Genomic DNA, 6,000 nt, shown 5'->3' on the forward strand with positions numbered 1-6,000 from the left:
ACCAATTGATTCAAAAGCACCAACATCTGACATGCTCTTATTATACTAGAACCAAACACACCAATGATTTTTAACATTAACAGAAGAAGCTATGACAAACTAATCAATTACATTCATGTATAATATATATATATCAATTTAATTAATGAAATCAGTCAATTGCAATGAATTTTTACCTATCTATGAACACCAGACCTTCTTTCTCGATGTGTCCTATTCGTCAAAGTATGAGAGAAACATCAGACTCTTGAGCGGTGTTTACATTGACCCAGCCACATGACCCTCACTTACATTTACTTCTTGAGAAAGATTCGCGTTAACCTCAACCCTTGGTCAGGTACTTCCTCTGTTGTCTCACCATTGCCGCTATAGGTGGCCACATTTTCAGCTTCATTTTTTTAAACATTGAGGTTAGTAATAACCTCATAGCCAACTAATGGGTCACTCTCTCCCTCATTAGATGCTTCCGGGATGGGAGATAAGATTGTGTCCACAAACTGCTTAACTTTTTATGCACAGTTTACCTTAGATACGGGCTACTTTGTATACGATAATTCAAGTTTTTTTTAGCTCATTGCTTGAACACGATTGTATATGATTATCGATGGTGCATTTTTTGTAGAAAATGTCGATCACCTACATTTTTTTGGCAATGGACGTGGCTCATTTTTTACCCACTTATGCACACTAAGTCATGCTTCCAAATTATCAGGATGACCCAGTTTATAGTTCTTCGTTAGCTTTTATTATTGTGCTTGAGAAATTTCAGATGATGTATGTCTGGTCTCCTTCCACAGTCTTCTTCTTATTGGTCATATTGTATTAATAAACATATTTAAATTTTTCTACGATAACAATACAAGAAATATTGAACAACATTACAAAAACAAACAACATATTTGTCTTTTAAAAAGCATTAAAAAAAATAAAAGTAAACATTGTTTTATTCAATCGTTAAACAAAATAAAACAGTAGATGTTAAACAAAATGAAATAGAGTTTAATTCAGTTGTTAAACAAAAGGGCACATTGTGCTTACCGAAAAAATATGGCATCGATGATGTAAGACCCATGATTTTTTCTGAAGAATTTACTGCTTACTTAGTGTTGATATGTATGCTTTTGTATTTATGAGATATAGTACGTAATTTGATGAAAATTGAATATGCTTCGTGTTTTGGCTTTGCACGCGCGACTCGAAAATCACGTAATTATACTGTGTAAGTAAGAAGTGTCTAATTCAGAACGAATTAGCTTCTGAAAATTTAAGGGTTAATTTGTAACGTGTTTTTATGGTTTGTCCTCGAATTTGGGACCCATACGACATAAAAACCTCATCAGTGCATGTGAAATACGAGTTTTGACTCAAGTTTGGACCCGAATCGTGATACGTGTAATCCTCACAATTGGAGGAGAATTTTATTGAAAGTCATCGAAAATTTTATATTAATTGAGGTTTAGTAGAGCACTAAATGATTTATTAGAATCTATTTAATGTTTTAACGCATTAATTAAGTGTTGTTTTAAAAAGTATTGAATTGACGATTTTGGATCTTGGATCCGGGTCAACTAGAGGACCCCAAATCCTATGGGCGTCCCCTCTAGAGGACCATTTAAGACATGGTTGACCAGCTGGGTGACACTTTTGAAAAGATTTGCATGAGTTTTGAAATATAGGCCACAATTGGCCATTTCTTCTTTTTTAAACTCATAATGAGCCTTGAAGCTCATCATGAAAGGCAATTTTTCCAATAAAGGGGACCATGGGGTTGTCGCACCATGGTGTTTTTGTAATTGTTTCAAAGTAATTCAAATAATAAAAGCTGATTGGTTGAGTTGGAGGGTAGCCCATGTAATTCTTTCAAGTTATAAAGGCCTTTTTGCAAACCTTTTTAAAAACTTCAAATGTATGACATGCATTGGGCATGGGCTGGCCATGGAGGGGGCGTGGAGCATCCCAACCGTCCATCTAGGCTGGACTAATCTCAACCATCCGTTTCTCCTAACCCTAGCTACTTAAGCATTGAAGAGAGAGAAGAAAGCTCACTTTGGGGCGATTTTCTTAGAGGAGTCCCTCTCTCTTCCCCTACTTCTTCTTCTCCAAAACCGTGTGAGAGAGAGGTGAGTGTGGTGTGGAGCAGCTCCAGACCTGAACCCCATTGCCTCCATCTTCTTCATCTACTCCATTGTAAAGCTGCGAAGGTGAGACACTCCTTCACAAAACTGTAGTTGTGGGTTTCGGTTGAGCTCCTTGGTCTTATTCTTTCCTTATTTAAGTTTTAGCAACATGGCTGCATGCATTGAGGATGAGGTTTGTCGTTTTTTAGCATGAATTCACGCAATTGCTCCTTGTTGTGTCATGGGTGTCGTTGGATTCGAATGAACATGTTCATGCAATTTTGTGAGTCACCACTACTTGTTGTATTAGAGATTTGGGGATTTCATAGAATGTGTATTTCGGTTTTCACTTCTTAGTAGCCGATTTCATTAAGTAGGATTGCAAGCACTATGTGTGTGGCTTTCGATTGAGCAAAATGCTAGGCATCCTTGCATATTCGTGAGTCTCCTTCTTTGTATATCGTAATGTGAGTGTTACCTGAAAATGGTTTGAGTTCCACCATTGAAATCATTTTGGGTTTTACTTGTTTCTATGACTTTTCATTGCATGCAATGCATTGAACGAAATGGAGGCAAGACGCCATGAGTTTAGATTTTTATTCGTGCTTTTTGCAGTTGTCGTAGTAGGTTCATGCTTTCATTTCAGTCTATGGGTTTCTCCGCTCATTGTTCTCCCTCTTGGTTTCTTCCGCACTTGCGTACTTGCTTACAAAAAAAAAAGTTTACTAAAAAATCCAAAGGATTCTCAAAGGATTTTCAAGTCGGGAAATACCTTACTATTTGATATGAGCTGTGAAATGAATAGTCGTAGTTAATGGCTCATGCTTTGCCTACTTGCACTGAATCATGTTAGTTGCAGTCTTTCGTAGATCCATGTATAATTTATACTTGTTCATGTTGTATTTGCTCAAGTTAAACTGTAGAGCCCCCATATTTTCCGACTTGAAAATCCATAGAGAATCCTTTGGATTTTTTAGTAAACTTTTTTTTTTGTAAACAAGTACGCAAGTGCGAAAGAAACCAAGAGGGAGAACAATGAGCGGAGAAACCCATAGACTGAAATGAAATCATGAACCTACTACGACAACTGCAAAAAGCACGAATAAAAATCTAAACTCATGGCGTCTTGCCTCCATTTCGTTAAATGCATTGCATGCAATGAAAAACCATAGAAACAAGTAAAACCCAAAATGATTTCAATAGTGGAACTCAAACCATTTTCAAGTAACACTCACATTATGGTATGCAAAGAAGGAGACTCACAGATATGCAAGGATGCCTAGCATTTTGCTCAATCGGAAGCCACACACATAGTGCGTGCAATCCTACTTAATGAAATCGGCTACTAAGAAGTGAAAACCGAAATACACATTCTATGAAATCCCCAAATCTCTAATACAACAAGTAGTGGTGACTCACGAAATTGCATGAACATGTTCATTCGAATCCAACGACACCCATGACACAACAAGGAGCAATTGCGTGAAGTCATGCTAAAAAACGACAAACCTCATCCTTAATGCATGTAGCCATGTTGCTAAAACTTAAATAAGGAAAGAATAAGACCAAGGAGCTCAACCGAAACCCACAACTACGGTTTTGTGAAGGAGTGTCTCACCTTCGCAGCTTTACAATGGAGTAGATGAAGAAGATGGAGGCAATGGGGTTCAGGTCTGGAGCTGCTCCACACCACACTCACCTCTCTCTCACACTGTTTTGGAGAAGAAGAAGTAGGGGAAGAGAGAGGGACTCCTCTAAGAAAATTGCCCCAAAGAGAGCTTTCTTCTCTCTCTTCAATGCATAAGTAGCTAGGGTTAGGAGGAACGGATGGCTGGGATTAGTTCAGCATAGATGGACGGCTGGGGTGCTCCACGCCCCCCCATGGCCAGTCCATGCCCAATGCATGTCATACATTTGAAGTTTCTAAAAAGGTTTGCAAATATGCCATTAAAAAGGTTTTCAAAAAGGCCTTTATAACTTGAAAGAATTACATGGGCTACCCTCCAACTCAACCAATCAACTTTTATCATTTGAATTACTTTAAAACAATTACAAAAACACCATGGGGCGCCAGCCCCATGGTTCTCTTTATTGGAAAAAATGCCTTTCATGATGAGCTTCAAGGCTCATCATGAGTTTAGAAAAGAGGAAATGGCCAATCGTGGCCTATATTTCAAAACTCATGCAAATCTTTTCAAAAGTGCCATCCAGCTGGTCAAATCTTGACCAGCTGGTCAACCATGTCTAAAATGGTCCTCTAGAGGAGACGCCCATAGGGTTTGGGGTCCTCTAGTTGACCCGGATCCAAGATCCAAAATTGCCAATTCAATACGTTTCAAAACAACACTTAATTAATGCATTAAAACATTAAATAGATTCCAATAAATCGTTTAGTGCTCTACTAAACCTCAATTAATATAAAATGCTCGATGACTTTCAATAAAATTCTCTTCCAATTGCAAGGATTAAGCGTATCACGATTCGGGTCCAAACTTGAGTCAAAACTAGTAATTCACATGAACTGGCAAGGTTTTTATGTCGTATGGGTCCCAAATTCAGGGACAAACCATAAAAACACGTTACAAATTAACTCTTAAATTTTCAGAAGCTAATTCATCCAGAATTAGACACTTCTTACTTACACAATATATTTACGCGATTTTTGAGTCGCGCGTGCAAAGCTAAAACATGAAGCATATTCAATTTTCATCAAATTACGTACTATATCTCATAAATACGAAAGCATACATATCAACACTAAGCAGTAAATTCCTCAGAAAAATTCGCGGGTCTTACAAATGATTTAACGATAAAATGCTTTTGATGAATAGTTGAGTTATCATAAATAGTTGCTAGAAGAGAAGCAGGCCGGGGACCTCTAGTTGAAGATAAAAGACAAAAAAATTTCTAGAGTATACAAAAATAATCAGGTTGGGGACCACAACGGATTTATATATGATTCAAGAAAATATTTTGCAACAAATAAGCAATATCACATGTGTTATGTTTTCACAAATAGTTATGTAAGATATTTGTGATATAAGGTGATTCACAAATACATTATGTTAGAACCTGCAGTATATGTGAATAAAATATTTGTAAATTTAGTAGGGTTTCAAAAAGCGGGACAATGTTATAAATTTATGCGATATTGTGTCATATATGAGAATAAGTAAGATATTTGTGAATTTGGTGGTAAGCATTAAGTGCAATTTCGCTCATGCGAAATATATGCGATTTCAAGAATTATATGCAAAAAGTAAGCTATTTGAGAAAATTAGTGGTAAGTGAAGTTTTGCAAATATATTTATATAAAATATGAAATATATGCAAAAGAGTAAGATATTTGCGATTTTGGCGGTTTCTGTTCTACCAAGATTTCAGAAATAAATTTATACAAGTTTGTGAGATCTAAATTTGCATATAAAACCTGCGATTCTGAATTTATGTGGGTGTTGGACATATTCGACGAGCGGTATAATTTTATGGCAAAAATGCCTAAATTCACAATTGTGAAGGGTAAAAGTGTTATAACGATGTCAGATACTTGCGATTTTAGATATCTAGAGAATATAAAAAATTATAAGGTTTTTAGAGAATCCTGTCAAATTACCCATATAGCACTGTCATCTTCAGCAAAACCCATGTAATATGTATAATATTATATATAATATACATTTAAAATTAAAATATATTTATGTGTAATGTATAAAACAAGTCCAGCCGAGCTGAGCTTCTCCTATTGGAACTTGGCTTGTGTACCTAAACAATTTATGATCAGAGTCGAGCTGAACAGAGAGCTGCTCGTCTCATTTCCCACTTCAAGTAGCCTATGAATAAGAAACAGAAATGCAATGCTAGTGATCGTGATACATATTTTTTT

The sequence above is a fragment of the Nuphar pumila genome, chromosome 12 (genome assembly GCF_984573655.1).
Source record: "Nuphar pumila chromosome 12, dmNupPumi1.hap1.1, whole genome shotgun sequence".
Taxonomy (NCBI): Eukaryota; Viridiplantae; Streptophyta; class Magnoliopsida; order Nymphaeales; family Nymphaeaceae; genus Nuphar; species Nuphar pumila.